The sequence below is a fragment of the Bufo bufo genome, chromosome 7 (assembly GCF_905171765.1).
Source record: "Bufo bufo chromosome 7, aBufBuf1.1, whole genome shotgun sequence".
NCBI lineage: Eukaryota > Metazoa > Chordata > Amphibia > Anura > Bufonidae > Bufo > Bufo bufo.
The window spans coordinates 111,770,371-111,796,681 of record NC_053395.1 but is presented as its reverse complement, the minus strand read 5'-3'; the positions used below and the strand labels follow the sequence as shown (position 1 = coordinate 111,796,681).

Genomic DNA, 26,311 nt, shown 5'->3' with positions numbered 1-26,311 from the left:
AAAAGTTATAGCGTTTACAAACTATGGTACAAAAATGTGAATTTCCGCTTTTTGAAGCAGCTCTGACTTTCTGAGCACCTGTCATGTTTCCTGAGGTTCTACAATGCCCAGACAGTACAAACACCCCACAAATGACCCCATTTCGGAAAGTACACACCCTAAGGTATTCGCTGATGGGCATAGTGAGTTCATAGAACTTTTTATTTTTTGTCACAAGTTAGCGGAAAATGATGATTTTTTTTCTTTTTTTTTTTTTTCTTACAAAGTCTCATATTCCACTAACTTGTGACAAAAAATAAAAAGTTCCATGAACTCACTATGCCCATCAGCGAATACCTTGGGGTCTCTTCTTTCCAAAATGGGGTCACTTGTGGGGTGGTTATACTGCCCTGGCATTCTAGGGGCCCAAATGTGTGGTAAGGAGTTTAAAATCAAATTCTGTAAAAAATGACCTGTGAAATCCGAAAGGTGCTCTTTGGAATATGGGCTCCTTTGCCCACCTAGGCTGAAAAAAAGTGTCACACATCTGGTATCTCCGTACTCAGGAGAAGGTGGGGAATGTGTTTTGGGGTGTCATTTTATATATACCCATGCTGGGTGAGAGAAATATCTTGGTCAAATGCCAACTTTGTATAAAAAAAATGGGAAAAGTTGTCTTTTGCCAAGATATTTCTCTCACCCAGCATGGGTATATGTAAAATGACACCCCAAAACACATTCCCCAACTTCTCCTGAGTAAGGAGATACCAGATGTGTGACACTTTTTTGCAGCCTAGGTTGGCAAAGGGGCCCATATTCCAAAGAGCACCTTTCGGATTTCACAGGTCATTTTTTACAGAATTTGATTTCAAACTCCTTACCACACATTTGGGCCCCTAGAATGCCAGGGCAGTATAACTACCCCACAAGTGACCCCATTTTGGAAAGAAGAGACCCCAAGGTATTCGCTGATGGGCATAGTGAGTTCATGGAAGTTTTTATTTTTTGTCACAAGTTAGTGGAATATGAGACTTTGTATGAAAAAAAATAAAATAAAATAATCATCATTTTCCACTAACTTGTGACAAAAAATAAAAAATTCTAGGAACTCGCCATGCCCCTCACGGAATACCTTGGGGTGTCTTCTTTCCAAAATGGGGTCACTTGTGGGGTAGTTATACTGCCCTGGCATTTTCCAGGGGCCCTAATGTGTGGTAAGTAGGTAAATGACCTGTGAAATCCTAAGGCCCCCTGCACACGATCAGGATTGCGTGCGGATTTTCCGCGCGGATTTGCGTGCGGAAAATCCGCACCGTAGGTTATGTCCATTGTATTCTATGAGAATTTGAAATTCTCAATGCACACGATGCGGATTTTTTCCGCGCGGATTTTGACCTGCGGTGCGGATTTTAAAATCCGCGACATGTCAATTTTTTTTTTCCTGACCGGATTTTCTTCATTCACTTAGTGAAATCCGCATGCGGAAAATCCCCACCGAATCCGCACCAAATCCGCACGCAAATCCGCACCAATTAATGCGGATTGACCGCACAGATTTGCCTGCGAACACCTGCGGATTTCAGTGCGGATTCTCCGCACATGAATCCTGAACGTGTGCATGTACCCTTAAGGTGCTCTTTGGAATATGGGCCCCTTTGCCCACCTAGGCTGCAAAAAAGTGTCACACATGTGGTATCGCCGTATTCAGGAGAAGTTGGGGAATGTGTTTTGGGGTGTCATTTTACATATACCCTTGCTGGGTGAGAGAAATATCTTGACAAAAGACAACTTTTCCCATTTTTTTATACAAAGTTGGCATTTGACCAAGATATTTCTCTCACACAGCATGGGTATATGTAAAATGACACCCCAAAACACATTCCCCAACTTCTCCTGAGTACGGTGATACCAGATGTGTGACACTTTTTTGCAGCCTAGATGCGCAAAGGTGCCCAAATTCCTTTTAGGAGGGCATTTTTAGACATTTGGATACCAGACTTCTTCTCACGCTTTGGGGCCCCTAGAATGCCAGGGCAGTATAAATACCCCACATGTGACCCCATTTTGGAAAGAAGACACCCCAAGGTATTCAATGAGGGGCATGGCGAGTTCATATAATTTTTTTTTTTTTGGCACAAGTTAGCGGAAATTGATATTTTTAATTTTTTTCTCACAAAGTCTCCCGTTCCGCTAACTTGGGACAAAAATTTCAATCTTTCATGGACTCAATATGCCCCTCACGGAATACCTGGGGGTGTCTTCTTTCAGAAATGGGGTCACATGTGGGGTATTTATACTGCCCTGGCATTCTAGGGGCCCTAAAGCGTGAGAAGAAGTCTGGAATATAAATGTCTAAAAAATTTTACGCATTTGGATTCCGTGAGGGGTATGGTGAGTTCATGTGAGATTTTATTTTTTGACACAAGTTAGTGGAATATGAGACTTTGTAAGAAAAAAAAAAAAAAAATTCCGCTAACTTGGGCCAAAAAAATGTCTGAATGGAGCCTTACAGAGGGGTGATCAATGACAGGGGGGTGATCAATGACAGGGGGGTGATCAATGACAGGGGGGTGATCAATGACAGGGGGGTGATCAGGGAGTCTATATGGGGTGATCACCACAGTCATTGATCACGCCCCTGTAAGGCTTCATTCAGACGTCCGGATGCGTTTTGCGGATCCGATCCATCTATCAGTGGATCCGTAAAAATCATGCGGACGTCTGAATGGAGCTTTACAGGGGGGTGATCAATGACAGGGGGGTAATCAATGACAGGGGGGTGATCAGGGAGTCTATATGGGGTGATCACCACAGTCATTGATCACGCCCCTGTAAGGCTTCATTCAGACGTCCGGATGCGTTTTGCGGATCCGATCCATCTATCAGTGCATCCGTAAAAATCATGCGGACATCTGAATGGAGCTTTACAGGGGGGTGATCAGGGAGTCTATATGGGGTGATCACCACAGTCATTGATCATGCCCCTGTAAGGCTTCATTCAGACGTCCGGGTGCGTTTTGCGGATCCGATCCATCTATCAGTGGATCCGTAAAAATCATGCGGACGTCTGAATGGAGCTTTACAGGGGGGTAATCAATGACAGGGGGGTAATCAATGACAGGGGGGTGATCAGGGAGTCTATATGGGGTGATCACCACAGTCATTGATCACGCCCCTGTAAGGCTTCATTCAGACGTCCGGATGCGTTTTGCGGATCCGATCCATCTATCAGTGGATCCGTAAAAATCATGCGGACGTCTGAATGGAGCTTTACAGGGGGGTGATCAATGACAGGGGGGGTGATCAATGACAGGGGGGGTGATCAGGGAGTCTATATGGGGTGATCAGGGGTGATCAGGGGCCTAATAAGGGGTTAATAAGTGACGGGGGGGTGTAGTGTAGTGTAGTGGTGCTTGGTGCTACTTTACTGAGCTACCTGTGTCCTCTGGTGGTCGATCCAAACAAAGGGGACCACCAGAGGACCAGGTAGCAGGTATATTAGACGCTGTTATCAAAACAGCGTCTAATATACCTGTTAGGGGTTAAAAAAAAACACATCTCCAGCCTGCCAGCGAACGATCGCCGCTGGCAGGCTGGAGATCAACTCTCTTACCTTCCGTTTCTGTGAGCGCGCGCGCGCCTGTGTGCGCGCGTTGACAGGAAATCTCGCGTCTCGCGTGATGACGCGTATATGCGTCCAGGCGGAATGAATTAACCACCTCCAGGACGCGTCTGTGCGTACAGCGGTCCGGAGGTGGTTAAAGAGGACCTTTCACTAGAATAAAACATCTAAACTAAGTATACAGACATGTAGAGCGGCGCCCAGGGATCTCTCTGCACTTACTATTATACCTGGGTGCGCCGCTCCGTTCTCCCGGTATAGCCTCCGGTATCTTCATAGTTAGGCTCCACCCAGGGGAACCTGCCGGCGTCTCATTCTCCCAGGCTGTAGCGCTGGCCAATCGCAGCGCTCAGCTCATAGCCTGAGAGAAAAAAAAGCCTCTCAGGCTATGAGCTGAGCACTGTGATTGGCCAGCGCTACAGCCTGGGAGAAGGAGACGCCGGCAGGCTCCACCCAGTTGAGCCGAACATATGAAGATACCGGAGCCTATACCGGGAGAACGGAGCGGGGCCCAGAGATAATAGTAAGTGCAGGGAGATCCCTGGGCGCCGCTCTCCATGTCTGTATGCTTAGTTTAGATTTTTTTATTCTAGTGAAAGGTCCTCTTTAACAGCCAAATAAAACTCAATATTTATTACCCTGATTCTGCGATTTACAGAAACACCCCACATATGATCGTAAACTGCTGTACGGGCACATGGCAGAGCGCAGAAGGAAAGGAACGCCATATGTTTTTTGGAAGGCAAATTTAGCTGAACTGGTTTTTAGATGCCATGTCCCATTCAAAGCCCCCCTGATGCACCTCTACAGTAGAAACTCAAAAAAGTGACCACATTTTGGAAACTACGGGATAAGGTGCCAGTTTTATTGGTACTAATTTGGGGTAAATATGATTTTTTATTCCTCTATATTACGTTTTTTGTGAGGCAAGGTAACAAAAAAAAAAAAATGGATGTTTTGGCACCATTTTAATTTTTTATTTTTACAGCGTTTACCTGAGGGATTAGGTCATATGACTTTTTTATAGAGCAGATCGTTACGAATGGGGCAATACCCAATATGTCTACTTTTTCTTATTTATTTAAGTTTTACACAATAATAGCATTTTTGAAAATGAAATAATGATATTTTAGTGTCTCAGTCTGAGAGCCATAGCTTTTTTATATTTTGACCAATTCTCTTAGGTAGGGTCTCATTTTTTGCGGGATGAGGTGACTGTCTGATTAGTATTTTTTGGGGGGCATACGCCTTTTTGATCACTTGCTGTTGCAATTTTTGTGATGTAATGTGACAAATTCCTTTTTTTTTTTACGGTGTTCACCTAAGTGGTTAGGTCATGTAATATTTTTATAGAGCTGTTTGTTACGGACGTGGTGATACCTAATATGTATCTTTTTTTTATGTATTTCACTTTAGCACAATAATAGCAGTTTTGAAACAAAAAAAATTATGTTTTAGTGTCTCCATGTTCTGAGAGCTATAGTTTTTTTTATTTTTTGGGCGATTGTCTTAGGTAGGGGCTCAGTTTTTGCGGGATGAGGTGACGGTTTTATTGATACCATTTTGGGGGGCATACGCCTTTTTGATCGCTTGGTGTTGCACTTTTTGTGATGTAAGGTGACAAAAATGGCCTTTTTTTTTTACACAGTTTTTATTTTTTATCCTGTTTATCGGACAGGGTGGATCATGTGATATATTTATAGAGCCGGTAATTACGGACGCGGCGATACCTAATATGTGTATTGTAATGCATTGCCTGTTAGTGTATGACACTGAGACATACACTAAGGCCCCTTTCACACGAGCGAGTATTCCGCGCGGATGCGATGCGGGAGGTGAACGCATTGCACCCGCACTGAATATTGACCCATTCATTTCTATGGGGCTGTGCACACGAGCGGTGATTTTCACGCATCACTTTTGCGTTGCGTGAAAATTGCAGCATGCTCCTCTTTGTGCGTTTTTCACGTAACGCAGGCCCCATAGAAATGAATGGGGTTGCGTGAAAATCGCAAGCATGCGCAAGCAAGTGCGGATGCGGTGCGATTTTCACGCACGGTTGCTAGGAGACGATCGGGATGGAGACCCGAACCTTATTATTTTCCCTTATAACATGGTTATAAGGGAAAATAATAGCATTCTGAATACAGAATGCTAAGTAAAACAGGGCTGGAGGGGTTAAAAAAAAAAAAAAAATCATTTAACTCACCTTAATCCACTTGCCCGCGATGCCCGGCATCTCCGTCTGACTCTTTTACTGTATAGGACCTGTGGAGAGCATTACCTATAGTTTAAGGACCTGGGATGACGTCACTCCGGTCATCACATGGTACGTCACATGATCTTTTACCATGGTGATTCACCATGGTAAAAGATCATGTGACGTACCATGTGATGACCAGAGTGACGTCATCCCAGGTCCTTAAACTATAGTTAATGCTCTCCACAGGTCCTATACAGTAAAAGAGTCAGACGGAGATGCCGGGCATCGCGAGCAAGTGGATTAAGATGAGTTAAATGATTTTTTATTTTTTTTTAACCCCTCCAGCCCTGTTTTACTTAGCATTCTGTATTCAGAATGCTATTATTTTCCCTTATAACCATGTTATAAGGGCAAATAATACTATTTACAGAACACCGATCCCAAGCCCGAACTTCTGTGAAGAAGTTCGGGTTTGGGTACCAAACACGCGCGATTTTTCTCACGCGAGTGCAAAACGCATTACAATGTTTTGCACTCGCGCGGAAAAATCGCAGGTGTTCCCGCAACGCACCCGCACATTTTTCTACAACGCCCGTGTGAAAGAGGCCTAACAGGTTGCGTAGGAGACAGGCCTGAGGCTGGATATCCTCGGCACCCGGAGAAGGCAGTTCCCGAAGCCATGCAAGGCATTGGGCAGCCTCTGCACGGCATCGGACTGCCTTGTGTCGCATCGGGTCCCAGCCACAGCAGTGCGGGGACTCGATGCGATCGTTCACCTGACACAAACCTCTTCTATGTCGCGGTCAGCGGCACAGAAGGGATTAATCCGTCGGCATCGGCTTTTACAGCGATGCTGGCGGATACAGCAGGGGCACGGCTACCACGGACTGCTGGGCCCCTGCAGTGATCGCGCGCACCACTCCAGTGCCCGTGCGATCACTATGACGTACTATCACGTCAAATTGCGGGAACTCAGTGGCAACAGTACGTCAAAGGTCGGAAAGGGGTTAAAGTAGCCAGCAGTATGTTCCTAAAGATCCTTTTCTTCCTCCGGCCAGATGCACCAAAATCTTGAAAAACAAACTTTAATCCCCTGCACTCGCTATGTAACAGCAGAGTTTGAAGTCAAGGGGGCAGCGGCTCCTCGCTTTAAGTCAAGATAACCACACCCCCTTTGCCTGCCCCTTCACCTCTGACAGCCGCACACGTGAACGTCTGACGCACACTCACACTCGGCCGGCTTTGCTGAACAGCCGAAAGCTATTGGCTGTCAATCAAAAGCGAAGGGGGCAGGGAAAGGAGGCATGGTTACTTAAAGTGAGGAGCTGCTGCCCTCTGGACTTCAAACTCTGCTGTTACATAGCGCTTGCGTAAACAATAGAGGGAGGAGAGCATTGGTTCGAGAGGTGACCATGAACTGATTGCTATTCTGACTAAGCTCCTAAATTCTGCTATACATCCGCACAGGCATGATTACTGGAAAGCATTTGGGGTCCCCATTCTCATAATGGGCGGGGGGCCCAGCAGTAGGGCCCCCACCAATCTAATAATTATCTCCTATCCTATGGATAGGGGATAACTTTACATAACTGGAATGCCCCTTTAACAACCACCCACCTTCTTATGACAGTGGTACATGTAACTAGTCTGCAGCAACATCTTTTGGAGTCGCTGCAAAAACACCACGGCAGGTCAGGTCACCCGGCTTTTCAGGAAGCATAGCGCTCAATGAGTACTAGGTAGTGAATACAAGAACCTGGAGTGCTCAGCTATTTTTGGAGCTACCACAGCAGTGAATGGAGGGTGGCCGCACTCGCCAGCTGCTCTCCCTGCCCTTTAGTTCGGAGGCCCTGTCCTGGAGATAGGAGCTGGTCCAAGAGGTAAGACCCACTCAGATCTGACATATGTAGCATCCTAGTAATGATATATCACAAATGTTGAGACAGCAGTATATAAAGTCATAGAGACACATTGCATTACAAATCATTATAATGCCAGGCGGCCCTGTGAAAGGAGCAGCATCCATAACAGGAAATCACGCTTCCACCTGGAGCATGCTTTCTGCAGTGGACCCGCTTCTCAGAAATGAGCTTTAAGGGTGTTTTCCAAGAGTTTAATATTGATGACCAATACTCATGGTAGATTATCAATAGGGGTGAGCAAATTGACTTCGGATGAAACATCCAAAGTCGATTTGCATAAAACTTTGTTTGAGTACTGTAGGGAGAAAGCGATCCGTACAGTATTAGAATGTATTGGCTCCTATGAGCCGAAGTATTTAACTTGCAAAGTCTTACGAAAGTCTAACTTAATAAATCAATTTCTACTGTAAAAAAAAACATTTCCCGAACTCAGGTTCGCTTTCAATCGGTACCTTGGAACCGAACCCGAGTTTGGGAAATAGTTTGTTTAATCCGAAGGCGATTTGCTCATCCCTAATTATCAGGATCTGTTTGGTGGGGGCTGTCTGAAGAGCCTGCGGCCCCCTCACAGTGTACTAAGCATAGCACTGTAGATTGTGTCCCAGCCAAACACGTTGACTTGAATGGGACTGAGATGCGCATAGGCCATGTTGGACTCCCATCAGATACTGATGACCTTTTAGGGCAGCACTCAGGTAGTCAGCAATGCATGCTTATGAATATGACATGGGCTTGCAGGCTTCTACTGAGAATAGAAGCAAGCAGCTGCCGATACTTCTTCCCTAAGGTCCTGAAACCACAGAGCAGTACGTTAGAGTAAAAACCTCTACCTGCAGCAACGTCTTCACCGAGCACCTTGCCAGGATCCCTTCCGTCCACTTACTGTCCTCTGGGAGGAAGACCCGCCCCTATGACGTCACAGGGACGTCCTCACAGCCTCAGTGGTTGAACCTTGCGTCAATCAGACACGTCGCTTCTTCACTTCTGTGCGTTGCATTGGGATAATGCCCAGTGTTCTAGAACCTTTGTGAAAGATCGTCCGATTCCAGCTCCGCTACTGCAGGGTTCAGAGCGGCAACAGAGCTGATCGCCGCTGGTGGCAGGATCGTACGCAGATTCTAATCGGTGAGGCAATAGACAATGCGTGGAACCGATCAGCTAACAAAATGGCCAAAGGTACATGGCTGACTGCCGTGGAGGCTGAGAGGTTAAATTCCGCGGGTGATGGAAGGGGGATGCCGTCGGTCGATGTCACTGCGTAGTCAACTGGTGTCCGGGAGGCAATCCATTCCAGCATGTAAACAGATGGCGTGCTTGTTTACAGAGATGTGGAGCATAGTCCATAGCCCCAGCCTGGGAATAGTGCGCAGCACTGCGTTCTGGACCGTTTACCACATAGGTGGGCCCAGTCAAGACCTGTCATCAGTGCCAACTCCCCTGCCCCCCAGTGCTCCTCACAGTAATTATGCCATATGGTGCCCCCGCTGTAATTGTGCCCCCTCACAGTACTTATGACCCCTTAGTGCCTCCTTACAATAGTTATGCCCCCTTAGTGCCCCCTCACAGTAGTTATGCCCCCTCACAGTAGTTATGCCTCCTTAGTGCCCCCTCACAGTAGTTATGCCTCCTTAGTGCCCCCTCACAGTAGTTATGCCTCCTTAGTGCCCCCTCACAGTAGTTATGCCTCCTTAGTGCCCCCTCACAGTAGTTGTGTCCCCTTAGTGCCCCCTCACAGTAGTTGTGTCCCCTTAGTGCCCCCTCACAGTAGTTGTGTCCTCTTAGTGCCCCCTCACAGTAGTTGTGTCCCCTTAGTGCCCCCTCACAGTAGTTGTGTCCCCTTAGTGCCCCCTCACAGTAGTTGTGTCCTCTTAGTGCCCCCTCACAGTAGTTGTGTCCCCTTAGTGCCCCCTCACAGTAGTTGTGTCCCCTTAGTGCCCCCTCACAGTAGTTGTGTCCCCTTAGTGCCCCCTCACAGTAGTTGTGTCCCCTTAGTGCCCCCTCACAGTAGTTGTGTCCCCTTAGTGCCCCCTCACAGTAGTTGTGTCCCCTTAGTGCCCCCTCACAGTAGTTGTGTCCCCTTAGTGCCCCCTCACAGTAGTTGTGTCCCCTTAGTGCCCCCTCACAGTAGTTGTGTCCCCTTAGTGCCCCCTCACAGTAGTTGTGTCCCCTTAGTGCCCCCTCACAGTAGTTGTGTCCCCTTAGTGCCCCCTCACAGTAGTTGTGTCCCCTTAGTGCCCCCTCACAGTAGTTGTGTCCTCTTAGTGCCCCCTCACAGTAGTTGTGTCCCCTTAGTGCCCCCTCACAGTAGTTGTGTCCCCTTAGTGCCCCCTCACAGTAGTTGTGTCCCCTTAGTGCCCCCTCACAGTAGTTGTGTCCCCTTAGTGCCCCCTCACAGTAGTTGTGTCCCCTTAGTGCCCCCTCACAGTAGTTGTGTCCCCTTAGTGCCCCCTCACAGTAGTTGTGTCCCCTTAGTGCCCCCTCACAGTACTTGTGTCCCCTTAGTGCCCCCTCACAGTACTTGTGTCCCCTTAGTGCCCCCTCACAGTACTTGTGTCCCCTTAGTGCCCCCTCACAGTACTTGTGTCCCCTTAGTGCCCCCTCACAGTACTTGTGTCCCCTTATTGCCCCCTCACAGTACTTGTGTCCCCTTAGTGCCCCCTCACAGTACTTGTGTCCCCTTAGTGCCCCCTCACAGTACTTGTGTCCCCTTAGTGCCCCCTCACAGTACTTGTGTCCCCTTAGAGCCCCCTCACAGTACTTGTGTCCCCTAAGTTAGAGCCCCCTCACTGTAGTTTTGCCCCCTTAGTGCCCTCTCACAGTAGTTATACCCCCTCACAGTAGTTTTGCCTCCTGAGTGCTCCCATCACTGTAGTTTTGCCCCCTTAGTGCCCTCTCACAGTAGTTATACCCCCTGACAGTAGTTATGCCTCCTGAGTGCTCCCATCACAGTAGATATGCCCCCTTAGTGCCCCATAACAGTAGTTATCCCCCCTCACTGTAGTTTTGCCCCTTAGTGCCCTCTCACAGTAGTTATACCCCCTGACAGTAGTTATACCCCCCTAAGTGCTCCCCTAACTGTGCTGTTGTCCCTTTAGTTGCTCCTTGTAATAGATTTCCCCCTTAATGCTCATCACAGAAATGCTGCCCCTTCCCCCTCCCCCTTAGTGGCATAGTAGTGGAGCCCTGATAATTTTAATGTGATAAAAAAAAAAAAAAACTTTTCGTCTAGCCCTGCTCCCGCAATGAATGGAGCACATTCTCCCCGCTCAGCACAGCAGGCGCAACAACATCACTTCATCTCGCCTGCTGCTGGGGGTGCACAGGCAGGGGATTGATGGAACATGGGGCTCACTGCTCCATGCTTCACTATTGTATTCAACTGTATCGGGGTACCCAGGATCCAGATACAGTTAAAAGCGGGACATGCTGCGTTTTCCCAAGTCATGTGAGCTACTGCTGGTGGGCCTGCCCGATTGTTAAAGAAAACCTGTGTGCATTATGGTACTTTCACACTTGCGTTGTTCTTTTCCGGCATAGAGTTCCGTCACAGGGGCTCTATACCGGAAAAGAACTGATCAGGCATATCCCCATGCATTCTGAATGGAGAGTAATCCGTTCAGTTTGCATCAGGATGTCTTCAGTTCAGTCGTTTTGACTGATCAGGCAAAAGAGAAAACCGCAGCATGCTACGGTTTTATCTCCGGCTAAAAAAAATGAAGACTTGCCTGAATGCCGGGTCCGGCATTTTTCCCCATAGGAATGTATTAGTGCCGGATCCGTCCTTCCGGTCTGCGCATGCGCAGACTGAGAAAAAGGTGAAAAAAATAAATGCCGGATCCGTTTTGCCGGATGACACCAGAAAGACGGATCCGGCATTTCAATGCATTTTTTCGACTGATCAGGCATTTTTAAGACTGATCAGGATCCTGATCAGTCTTACTAATGCCATCAGTTGGCATACGTTTTGCCTGATCCGGCAGGCAGTTCCGGCGACGGAACTGCTTGCCGGATCTCTCTGCCGCAAGTGTGAAAGTAGCCTTATCTGGTCGGGTTAATATCAGATCTTCAGTGCCTGCACATTACTGATAATCACATAATGGGGTTTATTTACTAACAGAAATCCGTCTATATTAGGCCGTGGAACACGGACGTGAGCGGTCCGTGGTATCCCGGGCCTGGCAGCAGGAGCGCACGGCGTCATTGGTTGCTATGACGCCGTGCGCTACAGTAATACACTCGTATAATCCACGGCCGTGTGCATTCGGCCTTAGGCGTATTTCTGGCGCAGATAGTGCTGGAGTAGATTTAGAAAGGGAGGTTAATCTGCTGAAGTTATATAGAGGCCGGCGCCTCTACTTAACTTTGGCGAATCCACCGCCGGCGCAAGGCCTTGTTAAGACCGGCGTCTAAAACGTTGAACTCTGCTTCACAACTTCAGGTTTCTGATACAGAGGGCATGAAGAGGGTGAACCTTGTGTTAAAGAGCATCTGTCACCAGATTTCACATTACAAACAGCATACATTATTAAATTGATCTCTTGGACCTCGTGAGGCTGGTGTACTTACTCAGAAAATCAGAATAGCTGTATAATCCATAATGAAAACTTTATTTTAAAAGGAGTCTAAATAGAGATAAACATACCTTTAGCAGAGCATTTCTTTTCAGGGGTAGTCTGAATATGAACTTTTCTTCTGCTGAGCTCTTGTATTAGTGCCGCTGTTTGGGGTGGATATTAATTTGTCTGTGTATCTGTATGTCTCCCTCCCACTCTGCTCTCGCTTGCCAGCAAACTTCTATCCCTCTCCACCATTACTTCTACAGACAAACCAGGGCATCATTCATATGAACACCCAGAATTATCCCCTTGCCTGCCTTAGAGGGTGTGAGAAGCATGCAGATGGTTAAAGGGGTTTTCCGGTAGTTTTACACTTATGATCTGTCCTCAGGATAGGTCATCAGTATCTGATTGGTGGGGGTCCGACACCTAGGACCCCCGCCGATCAGCTGTTTGAGAAGATTTCTCTCTCAGCTTTACCTAGGCTGAGTGATTCATAGTTCACAAGGCCTAGGCGCAACTCAGCCCCTTTGAAGTGAATGGTGCTGGGCTGCGATACCAAACATATCCACTGTGCAATGTATGGCGCTGTGTGGGGGTACCTGGTGTCGGACTTCCACCAATCGGATACTGATTTTTTTAACCTAGTTGTGGCTGAGGTGCAGTCAAAGTATATTTTTGTTTCTTTGGTATAACTTGGCTATTTCATGTAGCAGCAGTGGGATTATAGGAAACAGTGTTTCACAGAAAATTGCTCCCTGCATGGAGCCGCTTCACAACCCTCCCTCCTCTCTGCTCGGAGTGTCAGCTCTACTGGCCTCCTGATTGGATGTTACAGTTGTCACTCAGAGCAGAGAGGAGGAGCTGGAGAGCAGTAAAGCCCCACCTCCTGGGAACTTACAGTAGCAGAGCCTGGCAGAATATTCTACTGATAAGAAAAGCTCTGCAAAAGGTATGCTTTTCCAGCTTTCCACTACCCCTACTAAGTGTTGTCTGCAGTTTTGCATGGTCAAAATTGCTGGCAGACTCCCTTTAAACCCTTCAAGACCCTGCCATTTTCAGTTATTGCTTTTTCTCCTTTTTTACTCCATGACCTCAGACATGCCTCCAAATGGTGTGTACCATTGAGGACAGTGATTGACTGCAGCGATCACATGCCATATACATGCGTATCACCACTGTAGCTTTTAAACAAGCAGCTGGAGGACCTAACCATTGGCACAGAGAATGGTCCCGGAGAAAGAGGTAAGTGGTATGGCGACTCCCTGTGTCTATTGCAGCTTCAGCAGCAGGCCCGGGAACCAGTCTCCTGTGTGTCTATTGGGGATATTCTTCATTGAACCTCACGTCATTCTACAGTATTGCAAGGGTTAAACCTTCCCTTGATTCTATGTGCAGCTGTTAGGCCCCTTTTACACGGGCGAGTTTTCTGCATGGGTGCAATGCATGACGTGAACACATTCCACCCGCACTGAATCCGGACCCGTTCATTTCAATGGGGCTGTGTAGCTAAGCATTGTTTTTCACGCATCACTTCTGCATTGCGTGAACATCACAGCATGTTCTATATTCTGCGTTTTTCACGCAACGCAGGCCCCATAGAAACTAATAGGGCTGCATGAAAATCACAATGCGATTTTCACGGATGGTTGCTAAGGAGATGAGTATAAATGGGGATGAGGTCCATTCACTTTATTATTTTCCATTGTAACATGGTTATAATGGAAAATAATAGCATTCTTTAATACAGAATACTAAGTAAAATGTCCTTTTGAGGGTTAAAAAATAATAAATAAATAAATTACTCACCTCATCCACTTGATCGCGCAGCCATTATCATATTCTTTCTTCTTCTTACAGGACCTGCAAAAGGACCTGCGCTGACGTAACGTGGTGAGCACGGTGACCTCAGCGCAGGTCCTGCTGAATGAAGATCCTTCTATCTTCATTCAGCAGGACCTGCGCTGACATCACCACACTCACAACGTTACATCAGCGCAGGTCCTTTTGCAGGTCCTGCAAGAAGATGATAACAGCTGCGTGATCAAGTGGATGAGGTGAGTAATTTTTTTTCATTCTTTTTTAACCCTCAAGGGACATTTTACTTAGCATTCCGTATTAAAGAATGCTATTATTTTCCATTATAACCATGTTATAATGGAAAATTAATAGAATCTACAGAACACCAAACCCGAACTTCAGTGAAGGGGTCTGGGTACCACATTCAGTTTTTTATCACGCGCGTGCAAAACGCATTAAAATGCTTTGCACTCGCGTGGATAAAACTGAACAACGCAATCGCAGACTGACTGACTGAAATTGCGTGTGCACTTGCGTGGGTTCCCCGCAGCGCATCCGGACAAAATCTGTGACGCCACTGTGCAAGGGGCCTTAGGCTGTTTCCAATATGTAAATCAGCTTCTGATATATATGCCATGCTGTTTGTCTTATTCTCTGCCTGAGCAATAGGTCCACTAGCTTGCCAGATCCGTCAAAGGTTCTATAATCTGCTTATTTGCCTGTGTACTGACTTCTGCCTGATTCCCAAAATCTGACCCTCTGCTGCCTGTCCTGACTAGTGCTTGATCCCTGTGCTGGCCCTGTGCTGCCTGCCCTGACGCATTGGACTGTTTCACGGATTCACTCAAAATCTTCCAGCCCGGACCTCAGCTTGTTTCCAACCACGGGTTTTGCTCGATCCTTCAGTGCTACGGGCCGGTGTCTCTGGCATCTTTGGGTCAGCAGTCAACAACACCAAGACTACTCAGAGAGGTAGTGGCCTGGTGGCTCCCATGCAGCAAAGCCGGATCTCTCTATAGCTGTTAAAGGAGGAATACCAGGTGACTACCAAGATAACACCCTTAGGATTAGTCAAAAGTCAAACCAGTTGGTTGACGCAGTAGTTTCACAACCACTGTCCATCACAGTAAGTGTCCATTTATTTTGTATTTTACATAATTCAAGGCACATCAGATTTTTTATGATCTTGGTCTACCCCTTAGGCCTCATGCACACGAACGTATTTTGTTTCCGTGTCCGTTCAGTTTTTTTTGCGGATAGGATGCGGACCCATTAATTTCAAAGGGTCCGCAAAAAATGCTGACAGCACACCGTGTGCTATCCGCATCCGTATGTCCGTTAACGTAGCCCCGGAAAAAAAAATAGAACATGACCTATTCTTGTTTGTTTTACACAATGGATCCGGGGGGGTGGGGGTGGAGAGAGACCAGCCTCTCATTCCAGGTGTCAAATAGCCTTGCTAACACCTCTCTGGGAAGAGGTCCCTTAGCAGCCTGGAACCCACGTGGAGTCGGAGCCAATAGGTGGGTTCTCTGACGGCCTGGGTCGATCGGTGGGTTCATCCTTCCTTCCCTATAAGTGGCCGTGCCAGTACCTTCTAAGCTGGAGGTCCCCTGGCTTGCTCCTAATCCCCATGAAGTGAGTAATGCACCTGGTGGTTACCTCACTATGGGGTTATGGAGCTTAGATCTGCTGTTCCTTAATGGAGTTCAGCAGGATCGCGCCTCAGTGCGCCTGAAACAGTTAGCAGCTGGGATAGCGCCTTGTCATCTTACCAACGCTGTGTATGCAAGTATTGGCAGAGGCTGCATGACAATATTAGTGTTTGCTTTGGCAGCACATACTCCAAGATTGGTGTGTAATCCATGCAAACTAATTGTCAGGTAAGTAAACCATGCATGGGTTTAACCAGCTGGATTACCTCAACAGTTCTAATTACTTTAATTAAGAATCTGTGTGTGGATCTAAATGGTCTCTGTGCATGCTCAGATGATAGCAGCATCACTTAATGAGATCTAAGGTGGAGTTAAGTTTCTGACTGCACTTACCTCATGGCTTCTGCGCGCCGCCTGCGGCAGCTTGCCAACTACCTCCGTGCAGGGCCTGCTGTCACTCGCTGCCTCCGTGCAGGGCCTGCTGTCACTCGCTGCCTCCGTGCAGGGCCTGCTGTCACTCGCTGCCTCCGTGCAGGGCCTGCTGTCACTCGCTGCCTCCGTGCAGGGCCTGCTGTCACTCGCTGCCTCCGTGCAGGGCCTGCTGTCACTCGCTGCCTCCGTGCAGGGCCTGCTGTCACTCGCTGCCTCCGTGCAGGGCCTGCTGTCACTCGCTGCCTCCGTGCAGGGCCTGCTGTCACTCGCTGCCTCCGTGCAGGGCCTGCTGTCACTCGCTGCCTCCGTGCAGGGCCTGCTGTCACTCGCTGCCTCCGTGCAGGGCCTGCTGTCACTCGCTGCCTCCGTGCAGGGCCTGCTGTCACTCGCTGCCTCCGTGCAGGGCCTGCTGGTCCTGACACAAAAAATTAACAAGGTAGGAGGCAGGAAGTTAAGTTAAAGCTAAAGGGGTCCTAAGGTGAAGACCTCAGGAAGGACCCAGTGTGACTGGAGTAGCCTACAGTGTCTATACAAGATCTACAGTTTTGCGCAATGCTGTATGGGAGCCACATTCCTCCTTGGACAATATTAACGGAAATTGTATGTATTTGCAAAGGGTATATTCTACTCTACACCTGGAGATAGTATGGGTCAGCCTGAAGTTAGAGCTCCTACCCAGATCTGTTACAATGGGAGGTAGCTCCACCCTTGCTGCGATTTCATATTGTATGGATTACAGCTATCCCTTCTATGGCAATAAATTGGGATCTACCTCAGAACAATACATTTTCAGTAAATGTCAACTTATGCCCAACTAAACTGTTCTCTATGCTATTCTATCTACTTGTACCTGGGGTGCTGGCGTCGTGAACATTAGGGACCCTGCCTTCATTGCACCTAATGCCCATAACCTCAGGGGCATCTGTCGCCTCCGGGAAGGAGACTCCCCTCTCTGTACCCTATCCCAGGGAGCTACAAAACGGCAATAGAGACAGTGCATTCCTCTGTCCACATTCTCCCTTACAGGCTCACAAATATAAGCTGTGGCTATGTATGCTGCACAGGTCCTGTAACCTGTTGCCACTGCTCAGTCCCTGTGTGTTCTGGCTAGTGCAATGTAAAGATCTTGTGAAACCCTTAAAGGGAACCTGTCACCGGGATTTTGTGTATAGAGCTGAGGACATGGGTTGCTAAATGGCCGCTAGCACATCCGCAATACCCAGTCCCCATAGCTCTGTGTGCTTTTAGTGTGTAAAAAAACCAATTTGATACATATGCAAATTAACATAAAAGAGTCACATCTTACTTGTGTGACCAGAGAAGAGTCATATTTTCAAGCTCTGACTCATCTCAGGTTAATTTGCATATGTATCAAATCGTTTTTTTTTTTTTTACACAATAAAAGCACACAGAGCTATGGGAACTGGGTATTGCGGATGTGCTAGCGGCCATCTAGCAACCCATGTCCTCAGATCTATACACAAAATCCCGGTGACAGGTTCCCTTTAAGACTGCCTCTGACCTTGAAGTTATGCGGGCAGGTGGGTTCCCGGCTGGCCTGGTTTCGTCGAGCAGAGGGGCGCAGCGGAAGTGTGCTTGGCCCATAACCCAGAGATTGATGGATTGAAACCATCCTCTGCTATCCTGGTACAAAATCCCAAGCTTGTCTTACACCGGTATGAAGTTATTGGTTTGGTTACCTCGTCATTGATGTCCATGCTGCCGTGTGCCAGTTCTGTCAGCTGGGCTCGGTTTTCTTACATATACCTTGTAGACTTTCCGGAGTTAGCGGTTTATCAAATTTGAATGATTAAACTATCGATAATGAACTGCATTGGGGGTCTACAGTAAATTTTTTTACTCGGTGCAATGGTTCTAGATGATGTTACAATATCTTATCTGGGTTTTAAAGCGAGTAGCTTTACACAGTGAAACCTACCATATAGGTTCACAAGTAAAGGGCATCCTTTTTATGGCCGATGTCTAATAAGTTGATTTTCTTCCTCTAATTAAAAATGTAAGTCTATAAACAGAGGTAAGACTGTTGATCAAGGAGGCAGATGGAGACATTTCAGTTATGACTGGATTCACAAATTCTGTCAATATTTTAGTTTTCAGGCAGAATCAAAAAGTTTCTGTCTCAAGTTTATTCCTAATTCTACGAAATTGTATTTTTACCTAATGATAAATATCCGGGATATGTTATCCTTAGATTCCCCCCCTTCTCTGTGGTGCTGTCAGGAGGGAAGAGCTGGAAAATAGAAATTAGACTTAACGGTAATTCACTTTCCAGGGATTCCCTCATGATGGCACCCGTACGTTCCCTCCCTTATTAACTACTATGTAAATATTGCATATAAGATTTTCTGATGATTTTAATAAAACGGTTGCATCCATCCTGGTGTAGTAATCTGGAAAAAACACTGGTGGGTGGAGGTGGGAGGGACCTTTTAACATCTGTTTCCTGTCCCAAGAAGGTTAAAGGGGAACATCCTGTGGTGCTGTCAGGAGGGAATCCCTGGAAACTGGATTACCGGTAAGTCCAATTCCTATTTTCTTCAGCTCCATCTACATTATGTAGCTGACCAGGAAGAAGGAGGGACATCCGATTGCTACCTCAGAGGAAAAGCCTGCAGGCGGTCACGGGATCAGCTGGGATTGTGGAATCCGTGCTCAGTGTCTTGTCCTCAGATTAGCTGAAACAGACTTTTGTAGGTGCTGGCCCAGAGAACCCCTTTAATAATGTGTACAGTTTGTTTTGTGGAATCACAGTTCTGAATAAAGTCATGTTTGCTTGTGTTTCCGAGGTGTTATAAGGACACTGGAAACCAGGATAAAAATAAAGTAGATGTTATTAATACAAACCAGTCACATTCCTACTTTCACTTTTGGCTATTGGTCATGAGGATCTGGTAGATAATGCTGATCTGCTGGAATACAAGAGAGGAGACTTGGTCATGGGGACCTTCTGACAGACTGCAACACCCAGTAATACACGTTCATTTTGTTCTTTATACACACACAAGGTTTTAGTTTCCATTTGGATCACACACAGACTAACAGTATAGGGGTTTTCACCACAGGGCATATAAAAATGGGTTTTGCAAGACAGGCGGCCCCTATTCTAGTAGTCCAGATGCATAATGGCAGAGGTTGGGGGAAAGAAAGCTGTGGGATGAGCCGCACAAGACCAAGCCATGTCCACCTGGGCCGATAATGGCCACACCAATTTGCTGTGAGATCTTGACGTTATCGGCTGCTGCAGGGGAACGTGGCCATTTGTGCTGTGTGGCTGTACCATAAAGGGGTTTTCCGGGATATTAATATTGATGACCTATCCTTGACATTGCAGAGTTGAGCAGGTGTAATTCCAAACCACCCATTCACTTCTATGGCATAGCTTCTTCCCATTCAAGTGTATAGGAGGAGCTGAATGGGACAGCTTCTTGTAATTACACCTGCTCACCGCTGCGATGTAGATGGAAGTCTGCGCTGGCATGGCACTTCTCTTCAACCAGCTAATCCTCGGGGATGCAGAGTGTCGGACCCCCACCAATCCGATATTGATGACCTATCCTGATGATAGCTCATCAATATTAAAACCCTGGCATGCCCCTTTAAGAATGGAATGTGTGAAAAGTAGAAGGTGAGGACTCTTTAGAACAGTGCTCTTCAAACTTTCAGTGAGGCTCCCTCTGGTTTTTACGGAGTCACAGCAGGCGGCATCTTTTTATGATCATTGCAGGTCTATAACAGAAGACCTATTGCTGCTGCAAAAAGGTGGACTCCGCTATCTCCAGCAATAAAGTGAATGGAACTGTAGATGCACATGCCTGTCTGCCATGCTTTTCAAACTTGGGAACATAGTCGATGTGGATACGGCTGTGATGGCTAACCTCCGGCACTTCAGTTGTGGTAAAACTCCCAAGATGTGCTGTTCTCTGAACTCCATAGAAATGAATGTAGCATGCTGGGAGTCGTAGTTTTACCACAGCTGGAGTGCCGGAGGCTAGCCATCACTGGGATAGGGGATATGTTCTTGTAATAGGCCAAACCTTTTAGGGTGCATTCACACGACCGCTGGATGGCACACATTCTCCTTTACATATGCAGGGTGTTGGGACTACCACTTTCTCTGTCACGGTTTTGCATTGGTTGCTTACTCCGTGATATAGATGGAGTCTTGGGTTCACGGCAGACCCTTTGGCATGGCTGTGCCCTTATTGCATACGGATTTCACCCTCCCCTCTGTCTTGTGTCATGTGCATAGTAATGGTGCGTTCTATACTTTGTCATCAGACCACTGCTTTAGCCCATGACATTATGCGTACCATGGTAGTCACTGTAGATGCTATGTTTGCTGCTAGCATGGGATGTTTTTTACTTGTCTCGTGCGTTATCCTAGCTAGTAGAGATGATGAGGTTATGAAATTCGTTCACACTTCATTTACTGGTAAAAGGTGAATTGCGTTATGGATTCTGTTACCACGGACCATAACGCAATTCTATGACTGAATGCATAACGGCATGCCTTTAGAGGCATTCCGTTATTCATTCCATCATAATAGAAGTCTATGGGCTGCAAAGCGGATCCGTCCAGTTTCCGTTATGCAGGGGAGTCCTCTGCTGTTCCTGAGTCCTCTCCTGCATAACTGAAACGGGACTGATCCATTTTGCAGCCCATAGACTTCTATTATGACGGAATAGAATTGCGTTATCGTCTGTAGTAACTGAATCCATAACGCAATTCACCTTTTACCACTAAACCAAGCGTGAACGAATTTTTAAATATCTCTACTAGCTAGGCTAGAACCAGCTGTCAGGTTTTTTTTTTGTTTTTGTTTTTTAGCCTGATCTCTTTCTATATCGTGCTGTTGCAGAGTATTCTCTTTTACTAGGTATTATACTTGATAGTGACCCCTTTTAGTATCAGTATGCTATCCAGGTACGTTCCTGCTCCTGTTTCCCTCCTCTGAAACAGTCAGGGCAGAATCAGTGTTTCTGGCTGGTTCTGCTTTTGTAGGTCTCCTTCAGGCTGCTTCGATAGATCTGGATAAAGACGCTCATTGCAAAAGTTATCACATGGTGATGTGTGGTTTTTTTCTTGACCATTTGTCATGGACTCCCTTACTTGGCAGTCCAGCAGTTGCCTCACCGTGGGCTGCAATGATTTTCTTTCCTACATGCTCAGATTTCCCCGCTCCACTCACTAGTGGAACCTTCTCGACTGCATGTATCCATCCTGTGCCTGGTCCTGGGCTTATGAGTTTTAATTCCAAAATATCTCAAAGTCCACATCCAGGCCTTTGGAGCATGGTCCTAACTCCCACCTTACAGGAAAACGGGTGTCCTTGAAAGGACCATCGAGTTTCACCTGGGCATCTTCTAGTATAAAGACTCCTCCTTTTTCAGAAACCTTGTATCACTCTTTATTCGATGTATAGGTCATCTGGACACTTTTTGGGCTACACCATACTCCATCCCTCCTTGCTGTATTTTTGCAAGGATCTTTGTCACGAGCATAGTAATTCCCTGGTTTAACCTGTGCACTCTGTTCATCAGTCCTTTGGTGCTCCTATCTACGGTATGATTGCCCTTTTAGTGTCTGCTTCCTCAAGTAGGGACCCTGGTCCCATGCAGTATTCTTTTCCCCTCCCCCACGACAGCACCATGAGAGATGGCTCCGCCTCCAAGGACAGGAAACCTGTAGCATAAAAAAGGTGGAGCCACTCTCCCACCTCAGTGAGGTTTCCTGTCCCTGGAGCAGGAGACTTGTAGTTTTTATTTCTAGGAGGCCCATGGCTTGGAAGTCCTAGGAAAGCCTAGAGAGTCATGGGTCTTACCAGCCTGAGACCGGGTGCCGGGTCTGTTTAGGGACGATGGAGGTCGGTCCGGGGCCGATTCTTCATTCCAGAGGCTGAGGACACCGGTCCCTCAAAGGAGTGAGACCGCGTGGGGCCGCACGAGCGGCTCGCATGGAACACGCCAGAGGGCGATAGTTCCGGGTGCGCACGTGTGTGCTGCAGACTGCCGACGCAGGAGCAGTGGAACGCACCGGAGCAGGAACCGGAAGTCGCGGAATGACGTCACAGAGGTGAGACGTGCGTTCCAGATACAAGTTCCGGTCAGGTGACCGGAAATAAAAGGGGAGACCAGGCGGTGCAGCGTTCTCAGTGTTGGCAGGCACCATTGAACCTGCAGAGATTTCTCCTAACGCTGGGCTGCTAGTCATTTTTCCTTTCAGAAAACACTCTGCATCCGGACCAGGTTGGTGACTTCTGGCACAAGAAAGCTCCCAGGGAACATGTGGAACTCTCCAAGGAGAGGTGCTGTTCCCTGCTTCATATTTTTCCTAAAAACCTCTATGCCTCTAGGTATATTATGGAGGAGGACAAGAGGTCAGAAGAAGTGGACGCGGAAAAGCAGATGCCGGTATAGGATCTTCTGAGGGGGTAAGAGGCAACGGTTGATATAAATACTGATGATGTTCTTTGTATCTGCTGTCATTTCTTAGGTACCACCTAAAAAGGTCGCATCAAAGAGAAAGAATAAGGAATGCGCACTATGTAGATGCCCCTTGTCCTCATCTTATTCTAAAAAATTAGGCCAGGAATGTATTGACAGAACACTGGCAGAAGAGTCCCCGAATTTTATGAAGGGTATTAGAGCACTCATTAGATCGGAGGTTAAGGAGTCCCTTAAAACATCAAAAAAACCTAAAAAAGCAGCGGAAAGAGTAGATTCAGAGGTGGAGTCAGTAGATGATAGTGAGGAGGATAAGGATGAAGAGTCTGAGGATTCATCCTTATCAGAAGACGAGAAAGAGAAAAAATTTCTGTTTCCAGTAACGGATACAGAAAAACTCCAGAAGACCATTAGAGCTACTTTGGAATTGGAAGACGTCAGAGAGGACATATCCATGGCCGATACAGTTTTTGAGGGACTACGGGAAAAGAAAAAGAGATGTTTTCCCTTACATAAAAGCATATCAGCCCTAATAGATAAGGAATGGAAAAAACCTGACAGAAAGGCGTTTATAAGTAAAAAATTTAAAAGAAAATACCCTTTTGAGGAAGACGCCACTACGTCCTGGGACAAAGCGCCCAAATTAGATGTGGCAATATCCAAGGTGTCCAGAAGATCTTCCCTACCATTCGAAAATATGGGGTTTTTGAAGGATCCATTAGATAAAAAAATAGACTCTTGCCTTAAAAATACATGGGAGGCATCTGCGGCTTCCTTCAGGCCCAACATAGCCGCAACGGTCACAGCTAGGTCATTAGCCATCTGGCTTGAAAGACTAGAAGGACAGCTAAGGGACAAGTGTCCTAGGGAACAAATTCTAGCTTCTTTACCCACCTTACAGAAAGCGGCGGATTTTTTATCCGATGCCTCGGTTGAGGCGGTTCGTTTATCGGCCAGGTCTGCTTCCATCTCTAATTCAGGCCGTAGAGCTTTATGGCTGAAGAACTGGAGGGGAGGAGACATGGCTTCTAAGCAGCGCTTATGTAGTATTCCCTGTCAGGGCCAGTTCCTGTTTGGCCCAGAGCTGGATGCTCTCCTAGAGAAAGCAGCGGATAGGAAAAAGAGGATGCCACAGGAATCCTCTTTTTCACAATTTAGACCCTACAGGCGTCCCTTTCGGAATGCATCAAAATTTCAGGGAAGAAGACAGTCAGGAGACAGGGATCAGTTCACCAGACCCAGGGGGTCAGGAGGTAGGGGCTTTATGTTCGGGAACTCCTCCTCCCAGAAGGATAAGATGTCCAAAAAATGACGCCAGACTACAGGTAGGGGGGAGATTAAGATTCTTCCTTCCTGCCTGGAAAGATATAGCAGGCATTTGGGTCACAAATATTATGATGGAAGGTTTAAGACTGCAATTCAAGAGACATTACCCACAAAGATTTGTGGTCACCAGAGAATCCAAAAGATTGACAGAAGAGGTAGATCAATTAATAGTCAAGAAGGTGTTGATACCAGTACCAGAAATGGAGTGGGGGAGAGGTTTTTACTCGACTCTGTTTTTGGTGAAAAAACCGGACGGTTCATTTCGGACTATAATAAATTTAAGACAATTAAACAAATCCCTAGTCATAAAAAAATTCAAAATGGAGACCATAAAATCGGCAATTCATTTAGTCTTCCAAGGGTGTTTCATGGCAGTGTTAGACCTAAAAGATGCATATCTGCATATTCCGGTGCATCCTTTCTTCCAGAAATTCCTGAGGGTGGCGGTAGTCAGGAACGGCAAGACCAGACATCTACAGTTCCAGGCTATGCCTTTCGGACTATCAAGCGCACCAAGAACCTTCACCAAGGTAATGGCAGAAGTGGCCTCATTTATCCGCAAGGAGGATATTCTTTTCCTGCCGTATCTAGACGATTTTTTAATAGCAGAATCACGAGAGAAGTGGCAGAAATCTGTCCGGAGAGTGATTCGGATTCTAGAGCATCTGGGGTGGATGATCAATATGAAAAAATCCAGATTAGAACCCAGCACAGTACAGACCTTTTTGGGATTACAGCTAGATTCCCTGCGACAGAGGACCTTTCTTCCAGTAGAGAAAATAGAGAAAATTCGGAACGAGGCCCGGGTAGCTCAGAAAAATCCGGGAATGTCGGTCCGGAAAGCCATGTCTCTACTAGGCTTGATGACAGCTTGTATACCAGCGGTCCAGTGGGCACAGTTCCATTCAAGACAGTTGCAGGAGAATATTTTGGAGGTAACTGGACGGAAGGAGATTACCTTGGACTCCCAGATGAATCTGTGCAGGAGGACTCTTATCTCCCTCAACTGGTGGTTGGAGGTAAAGAATTTAGATCAGGGTATCCCATGGAATTACCCAGATCCGGTAGTCATTACGACAGATGCCAGCCCATGGGGGTGGGGGGCACACTTCCAAGATCAGTTAAGGCAGGGAAGGTGGTCCCCGTTACAGAGACTATTCTCTTCAAACAGGAAGGAGTTGAGAGCAGTGTTATTGGCCCTAAGAGCAGCCCTTCCAGAGATTCATCACCAGCATGTCAGGATCATGTCAGACAACAGGACGGTAGTGGCATACCTGAACCGTCAGGGAGGTACGAGATCCCGATCTTTAATGAGGGAGACAGAGTTGATATTTTGGGAGATAAGAAGTCAGGTGACAAACATATCCGCTCTTCATATAAGAGGAAGGGAGAATGTCCAGGCCGACTTTCTGAGTCGCCACCGATTAAGACAGGGAGAATGGTCTCTAGATCCCTTGATATTTGCAAAAATTGTAAGATTATGGGGGGTCCCAGAGATAGACCTCTTTGCCACCAAAGAGAACAGGCAGGTGGAGAAATTTTGCTCTCTCAACCCTTACGAATCTCCGGTTGGGGTGGATGCCTTCCTTTTGGAATGGAAGTTTCATCTAGGGTATGCCTTTCCCCCTCTTCAGCTCCTTCCCAGAGTGCTCAGGAAAATCAGAGAGGAGAGGTCGGACATGATAGTGGTCGCCCCCTTTTGGCCAAAGAGGGCATGGTTCTCCCTCCTCAGGTCCATGTCAGTAGTGGAACCTTGGGTTCTCCCCGAGATCCCGAATCTCCTAAGGCAGGGCCCAGTAATGCATCCGGAGGTAGAGTCCCTGCATCTCACTGCTTGGAGATTGAAAGGGCACACTTAATCAAGGAAGGTTTTTCAGAGGCTCTCGTTTCCACAATTCTGAAAAGCAGGAAAAAAGTGACCAACACGATTTATGCTAGAATTTGGAAAAAATTCTTATCCTTTGCAGGCCTCGACATTAATGTTTGGCCAGAAAGGATTTCCACTAGACAGGTGTTGGAATTTTTACAACAGGGATTAACCTTAGGTTTAGCGAAAAGCACCCTAAAGGTTCAAGTTTCAGCCCTCTCGGGATTAAGTGGTAGAAGTCTGGCCATGGATCCCTGGATAGTCCAGATTTTTCAGGGCAGTAGATAGGATTGTTCCAGTGAGGGGGCCTAGGTTTCCTCCCTGGGATCTGAATTTAGTTCTGAAAGCCTTAACTTGTCATCCATTTGAGCCTATCGAGGATAGCTCCATAAAAAATCTAACTCTGAAACTGGTGATTCTGATAGCCCTCACTTCAGCACGAAGAGTTAGTGAGATCCAGGCCCTGTCCATTAATCCACCGTTT

At 46.9% G+C, this 26,311-nt stretch overlaps 2 protein-coding genes across 8 annotated transcripts in view; one reads left to right on the top strand and one right to left on the bottom strand.

Moving 5' to 3' along the window:
• PMS1 (PMS1 homolog 1, mismatch repair system component) overlaps positions 1-8,632 on the bottom strand; it is a 581,602-nt gene extending 572,970 nt beyond the window's left edge. For 3 of the 5 annotated variants that reach the window (XM_040439910.1, XM_040439915.1, XM_040439913.1), the window contains exon 1: positions 8,557-8,632. The gene's annotated coding sequence lies outside the window, so the exon portion shown is untranslated. The remainder of the gene's footprint in view (positions 1-8,556) is intronic. The other 2 variants (XM_040439911.1, XM_040439914.1) reach the window with 2 other exon arrangements.
• Positions 8,633-8,683: 51 nt separating this feature from the next.
• The window catches only part of ORMDL1 (ORMDL sphingolipid biosynthesis regulator 1), a 261,792-nt gene continuing 244,164 nt past the window's right edge, over positions 8,684-26,311 (top strand). For all 3 annotated transcript variants that reach the window (XM_040440516.1, XM_040440518.1, XM_040440517.1), the window contains exon 1: positions 8,684-8,851. The gene's annotated coding sequence lies outside the window, so the exon portion shown is untranslated. The remainder of the gene's footprint in view (positions 8,852-26,311) is intronic.